Source organism: Hipposideros armiger, unplaced genomic scaffold, assembly GCF_001890085.2.
Source record: "Hipposideros armiger isolate ML-2016 unplaced genomic scaffold, ASM189008v1 scaffold_436, whole genome shotgun sequence".
Taxonomy (NCBI): Eukaryota; Metazoa; Chordata; class Mammalia; order Chiroptera; family Hipposideridae; genus Hipposideros; species Hipposideros armiger.
In genome coordinates this window covers 82,299-89,901 of record NW_017731786.1, presented here as the reverse complement: position 1 = coordinate 89,901, position 7,603 = coordinate 82,299, and the positions used below count along the sequence as shown (strand labels likewise).

The following is a 7,603-nucleotide window of genomic DNA, read 5'->3' as shown; positions in this document are numbered from 1 at the left end:
GTTGAGCTGTTGTTCAGCATCTTAGCTGTAGAGGGCAGTGTCACTGGCCCTCATATGTGGGATCCGAACCGGGGCCCTCTGGCATCCCAAGTCAGCTCTTAGCCAATGCACCACTCGGCCGGCCCTCAGCCTCTAAATATTTAAAGACAGCCATGTTTCCATCATCGAAAAGAGCCTTCTCCAGGTTAAAGATCCCCTATTCCTGAAACTGTAGCTCAAACGCAAGCCTAAAAAGTTCTGTCTTTGATACGCCCTGCCCTAGGTTCCATCCTGGAGGTGGTAAGGAGTAAAATTAAGCAATGATGACTATTTTCGCAGGGCTCCCAAGAGCCCATTCCAGGCCCTCCTCTGTGCTCTTCAAGCCCTTTTCACCATCCGCACCACTGCTCCCAAACCCTCCATGATTGATTCCGGTTCACACTAATTAGGCCTTGTTTGGCCTGAGACAGAAATGAGAGCTTTGCCATTTTCTTTAAGGAAACCATGTGAGAGGCCGGCCTGCTGGTGGTTGCCAGGCAACCTTGATGATCCTACAGGAAAGGCAAACTCTGAGAGAGGCCAGGGCCAGAGCGCCTAGTTAGCAGCTATTGAATGTGAGTCTCTGCTCCACTGAGAGGTGCAAGGAAGGCCTGGCCAGGGTGGGTTCCCATTGCTCCAGCTGTCTTTTTAAATGGTGCATGTGTGTGTGTGTGTGTGTGTGTGTGTGTGTGTGTGTCCGTGTGTGTTGGGGGTGCTGCCACATAGTGAGCTGGGAAAGAATGGGTAGTATTAGCCTTTAAGGTAAAATCATAACAGACAGCAGGGCAGGGTAATTTATGAAATCACACACTTCCCCTGTTTACCCTTTCATTTTCCTTCCTGCCTCCTCGATTCTAGTAGCCAAGCGGGACTTGCAAGTGCTTACCTCGGAGCAGGGCAGAAAGCAGAAACAGCCTGTAGGCAAAGGCCTTCCCCATCTTGTAAACTATTAAGCCACATAACAAGGAATAAGGTGAGGAGTCTTGGAAGGGGAGCAGGGGAGAAGTGTGACTTGGGAAAGAGGGGGTCCTGGGGTCTGGGACGGAGGTCCATGTCTGTCAGACACGACTATCCAAGACCTGGACATGCTCCCCAGCGGTGTCCCTAAGGTGATGGTAAGATTTCAAGTGGGTCTGGGCATCTGGGCTTCCGACCTCACCAAAAGGATTCCTGAACTCATGTGTGACTCAAGCGCCTCCAGACGAGAAGGCACATCTCAGGTGGCCAGCGCAATGCATGGCTCCAGGAAAGCCCATGTGAGCTGGGGTACCACAGCGGGGCCCCCAAATGCCTTGACTTTTCCCACAACCCAGAACCTTTGTACAACCCTGATGGACAGGAGCGGAAACAACGCCTTAGATTGCATTTCCCTCGCATGGCGATGGATGGGGACTCAGCATGGCATGGGTTTAACATAAAGCAATGAGAACCTTTTAGATGGACGATTTGGTGGTATCTACCAAATTTTAAAATGTCCCGCCCAGTAATTTCATGTATAATAAGAGGCCACATTTATGGTACCTTGACCACGTGCCAGGCAATGCTCTAATAACATTTCCTAGTTACACTCACACCAACAATAATGAAGGCGCCTACCTTTCCCGCACACTTGGCCATCACAGAATGTTACCGATCTTTACAAATTCTCCCAATCTTGTGGGGAAATGGCATCTCATTGTTGTCTGAATGTATGTAACGTTTATAGTTCTGTTGTAAGCATTATTGCTTATTGTTTGCATTTTAACAATGAGAATTCATGTGTATTAATGTGTGCATAAAATTCATGTAAATAAAAATCACAATTCCTCACGCACTTAAGAGCATGGCTTTGAAATACACAGACTAAAAATTCATAGAAAACCAAGGCGAAATTAATAAATCCATGTGGTGGAAGGTTTTGACAGTACCTACCAGATATTACGTAAAAACAAAAAATTTGATAACATAATTAAACTTCATTATATATAAATGTATATTGTATATGTAAATATGTCTGTATATACACACATATATATACACTAATACACATAAAATCCAATAAAATTATGCACGCACACACACAGCATACAGGAAACAGTCTCAAAAACAGACCCTGCCTTATGCTACAAAAGAAAACTGGACAAATTCTAAAACTCAAATATCGTAGAACCCATAATCTCTGAGGACGATGAAATACTATTCAAGTTTAATAATTTTAAAATAATAACCAAAATATTATCTGCCTATAAAAATAATTAAACTATCCTTCTAAATAAGTCTTCGGTTAAGAAAAAGAATCAAATTACAACTTATTTAGAAATGAAAAGCAACCAATTGGTTTGAAGATTTAAATTTAAACAAAAGCTAGACAAATTATGGGTAATATAAAAAATCTTGGCATGGGAAAAGCATTTCTAAATAGGACACAAACCTCAGAAACCCCAAAAAACTAAATACATTCAATCACCTAAGAATAAAAAAAAAATTCCATGGGGCAAAACCCACCAAAAGCAAATCATAAACTGGGGGAAAAAATATTTGTAACTTATATTACAGACAAAGGGCTACTTTCCTAACATATAAAGATCTCCTATAAACCAATGAGAATAAATCCAACATCAGGATAGACGTATGGCCAAAGGATGTGAACCCAGAGTTCACAGAAAAGGAAATTTAAGAAATGACTCTTAAAACATACAGTGTGATAGTCCATTGTAACTTGTAATAAGATTAATTGCAAAATAAGACTACACTGATGTGTTGAGTTGAAGAAGACTCACTGGATGATTCCATTTACGTAAAGTTCAAAAACCACCTGAAGGTGTTAAAAGTTAGGATGGTGGTTATCTTGATGCGTAGGAGGCTGGGCTGGTGAGACGCTATTTCTTGATTCTGAGTGCTATTATGCAGATGAATTCACTTTGCGAAAAGTGAATGGAGCTGTATACTCATGATTTGTACACAGTGCTGCATGTATGTTACATGTCAATAACTTTTAACATACTATATTGAGATACAAGTTTTCACCTATGAGTTTGGCACAGATAAAATCATTTGATGGTGGACTATGTGAATAAAGGTGTGAGAAAAGAGGCTTTCTCCTATATTGCTAATGGGAGTGCAAATTGATAAAGCCTTGATAGGGAGACGATTTATTAATATCTGTGGAAATTATCAATGCACATGCCCTCTACCTAACATTTTCACCTCCAGGAGTTGACCTTACAAATAATACGTGCACCTATATGAAGCTATAATGAACTGTCACATCATTGAGCTATCAAAAGATTGAAAACTACCTAAACATCTGTCAACAGGGGACCAATTAAACAGTGGAAAACAATGGAATCCTTACAATGAAACGCTCTGCCGCCATTAGTTCTAATGAAGATATACTTTATGTACTAATATGGAATTATCTCCAAGGTGCATTTTAAGTAAAAATATAAATCAAGGTATAGAATACCTTCATTTACCCAAATGAACTGAAAACATATCTGCAGAAAAAACCTGCACACAGATGTTTATAGCAGCTTTATTCCTAATTGCCAAAACTTGGAAGCGACCAAGATGTCCTTCAGTAAGTGAATGGATAATTAAGCCGTGGTCCATCCAGATAATTGAATATTACTCAGCATATTACTAAGCAAAAGAAGCCAATCAGAAAAGTCTACACATTGTATGTAAAAAGAAGAGCCTTTGCCAGGTGTTGTGGGGAGGGAGAGATGAATAGGCTGAGCATAGAGGATGTTGGGGGCATAGTGAAACTATTCTTTACGATACTATAATGATAAATTGATGTCATTATACATTTGTCAAAACCCATAGAATGTATAAGACAGCAAAAGTCCCCACTTCATCTTGTAGGTGAACTAAGAGAGAGAGAGAGAGAGAGAGAGAGAGAGAGAGAGAGAGAGAGAATTTGACATAAATTGCAAACTTGCACTTCACCCCTGGGTCTCCTAGACTCAGAAACTCATGAAAGTAATGGTGCCCCAGAGCCCGGAGCAACAAGACATTTTTTAGCAAGAGGAAATGTTATTTTAGAATGAGATTCCAGCCAAGGCTGCAGGGCGTGTGGAACACGATTCCATAAAACCAAGGTCCTTGGAGACCTTCACAAGATTTCTACCTGATGATAAGAAAACAGTGATTTTTATTGAGACTTGCCTCATCTGGTTTTTCCCCAGACAGCTGAAATGCTGAGATCATTCTAGTAATCACACTGAGGATCACAAGCAGTCGGTCCGCCAGGGCTGCATCTCCTGAGCACATGAATTAACTCATCAATTTCCTTCCCATGGGCAGAACAAGAGGAGCTGTTCAGAGACGTCTTCCTGGCAGGTCTTCCTGTCCCGGGAATGCCAAGAACCCATCAGTAGTCTCTCTTAAATGATTTGCCTCAGTGACAAACTAACTGATCACCTCTACAAGCTGCCTTCGATGGCTACCTCTGCCATTTTCCACAAAAAGGCCCCTGTGATGGACAGTCAAGTAAGCCGCCAAAGGAGTGATTAATGCTCACCTTTACGTCCAGGACCATCTCACCCACCTCCCCGGGCAAGCCACCTTTATCTGCGCTGCTTAGAACACCCTGGGGACACACGAAGGGGAAATTGAGTATCTTCTCTTTATCTATAACCTAATTCAAAGTTAGTGTGGGCTCTAGTTGTCAACCTCAGGTTGAGCTGTTCTTAGCCCATTATGTTTTTGACATTTCATTTTGTGTGACAACAATAGTATCAGCATTAAGCAGAATTGATTGTTTTCAAAGTGCTCTCTTGTGTGTGAGTATATTTGAGGCTCACTCGCCAAAACCCTAGCAGGTAGAAAAACAAGGGTCGCCATCTCCATTTGAGTAAAGAGAACCTGTGACACAGACATTGAAAGGCTCCCCAAGGTCAAACATCAATGTCTATCATCAATCAACCTTGTGCAGATGGTTTTTAGTACATTCACAAGGTGGTGCAACCATCACCACTATCTAATTCCAGAACATTTTCATCACACCAAAAAGAAACCCTGCACCCAAAACACTTCCTATTTTGTCCTCACCTTAGTCCCTGGCAACCACTAATCTGCTCTTTTGTCTCTATAAATTTGCCTGTCCTGAAAATAATTTCATATAAATGGAATCATACAGTATGTGGCCTTTTGCAAATGGCTTATTTCACTCAGGGCAATGTTTTCGAGGTCTACCCATTGTTATAGCATGTATGAATACTTCAGTCCTTTTAATGGCTGAATAATATTCCATTATATGGATATCCCACATTTGTTTATATGTTTATCAGTTGATGGACTGTTGGGTGGTTTCCATTTTTTGGCTGTTATGAACAACACTGCCATGAACATTTGTGTACAAGTTTTTTGTGTGAACCTATGGTTTCAATGATCTTGGGTATATACCTAAGCATGAAATTATTGGGCCATGTGGTAGCTCTAGTTAACATTTTGAGGAACGGCCAAACTGTTTTCCAAAACAGCTGCACCATTTTTACTTTCCTACAAGCAATGTGTGCGGGTTCCACTTTCTCCATATTCTTACCCACAGTTGTTATAGGGCACTTTTAAAATCATAGCCATCCTAGTGGGTCTATCTCCTCGTGGCTTTGATTTATACTTCGCTGATGTCTTAATGAGGTTGAACGGCTTTTCATATGCTTGCTGGCTACTTGGATGCCTTCTTTGGAAAACTGTATAATCAAATCCTCTACGCATTTTTAAATTTGGTTCTTTTTATTATTGAGTTCTAAAAGTTCTTTTAAGGATTCTAAGTCTTTACTTGCAAATATTTTCTCCCATCCTGTGAGTGGTTTTTTTTTTTTGGTTATGTTTTGTTTGTTTATTTTCATTTTCTTGGTAAGTGTCCTTTGAAACACAAAATTTTAAAATTTTTAATTAAGTCCAATTTATCTATTTTTTTCTTGGGCCGTTTGTCCTTTGTGTCCTAGTGTAGAAACCTTTGCCTAACTCAGTTTCACAAATATTTACGCCTATGTTTTCTTTTAAGAGGTTTGTAGCTTTCGCGCTTGCATTTAGGTCTCTGGTCCATTTTGAGGAAATTTTTGTATAGGATGTCAAGTAACAGGTTTAAATTTTCTCTCTCCTGCCGTGTGATGGGCAGAGAAGGGGAACGGCAAGAAATGTCCCTGTGGGAGTAAAGGTTCCTGCGTGCTCGCCCTGTGGAGGTCTCCCTGGGGCCGGGCACACCCCCCTCCCCACCCGTGCAGCTCACGCACAGGGATGAGGGCCCGGGACTAGCTCTAGTGCCGCCCCTTCTATCTATCTTCTCCCCCAGAGGAACTCGAGATCCCGGCCCGACCATGCAGCAGGAAAGAGAAAAGGCAGCTAGCTGCCAGCCGGCGGACCTCTGAGAACTGTTGCCATGGCCACAGGGGACTTGGATGTGAAGCCCAGTGCCACACACACACACACACACACACACACACACACACACACACACACACCCCACTTCCCTTCTGGGTGACATCATGGACGTCCGTGTTCCTGATAGGCCACCTGTGGGTTGGTCTGGGCTTTAAAGCAGCTGTTCTCCCTGGGCCAGCAGCCGCAGCGACTGTGTTTGCACCGGGACTCAGGACCCGCCTCCCACCCTGGCAGCGCGGCCACCATTCCGGACAGAACAGGTGCCCCAGAGAGGCAAGTATTCAAGGGATGCTTCACAAAACAGCTTCCTCAATCCCCAACCCCCTGCCCCCCGCTCCCCGCCCCTATTCTGCAGCTCTTGCGGAAGGCGCGACGAGCTGGCGGTGAATGGTGAGGGAGTTTTTCCAGAAAGAAGTGGAGAACAGCGGTCCTCCTTTCGGGCCGTGGCGCCCCATGCCAGGTAAAGTCCAGACCAGGGTCCCCCGCCCAGGTCAAGGGCTCGTGATTGGAGGCGCAGCCGACTGGAGCTGAGATTCGCGCGAGCTTAATCAAGCCCGGGGCTGCTTCGGAGAAGGGGGCAGCCGGGCTTGGCATCTGCCAAAGGTGCCGTGCCCGCCGCCCAAGTCACCACGAGGAGGGAAGGCGGCGAGGGAGCCTGGGGAGAGGGAGGCGGCTCTGCAGCCCGGCAGCTAAGCGCTCCTGCGAGGTGCTCAGCGCAAGTTGTGGGGACGTCTAGTCCTCGTACCCGCCCGCAGGGCGATGCCAAAACCTGGCTTGCCATTTGTCCGGCTCGGTCCGGCGCCGTCCCCGGAGCTGGGCAGTGCCACAGCCTCAAGAGCGCGCGCTCCGGACGCAACCTCCCCGAGCCCTCCCTCCGCCGCCTCATCTCCCACGCGGCTCACCCCTCAGGTCCCCGATGCAGCAGACCTGTGGCACGCAGAAAAACGGCGGGGTTAGGGGTTCCGGGCCTCCCCTCCCCGCCTTGCCAGCCACGATCCGCCACAAGATCCGAGCGCCTGGAGTCCCGGATTCGCCTGTGGACGCCCCTACTGCCCAGTGCCGAAGGAGAAAACGTGAGAAGTGCCAGGAAGCAACTGTGTCATCATCTCAATGCAAAGAGCTCTCTTCCTACCCTGTGCCACTGGCCTGGTAAGAGGAACGGAGAGGCGTGGGGGATTGCGCCCCGGAGGGAGCCCGGTCTGCTGGGGGGGGGGGG

General features: G+C 45.2%; 1 protein-coding gene and 1 long non-coding RNA gene across 3 annotated transcripts in view; one reads left to right on the top strand and one right to left on the bottom strand.

Moving 5' to 3' along the window:
* DET1 (DET1 partner of COP1 E3 ubiquitin ligase) overlaps positions 1-7,603 on the bottom strand; it is a 63,406-nt gene that overhangs the window by 37,888 nt on the left and 17,915 nt on the right. The gene's annotated exons all lie outside the window — the stretch shown is intronic.
* Positions 6,545-7,603, top strand: part of LOC109394769 (uncharacterized) — a 5,562-nt gene continuing 4,503 nt past the window's right edge. The window contains exon 1 of the long non-coding RNA XR_002126506.1: positions 6,545-7,536. This is a non-coding gene — a long non-coding RNA (uncharacterized LOC109394769). The remainder of the gene's footprint in view (positions 7,537-7,603) is intronic.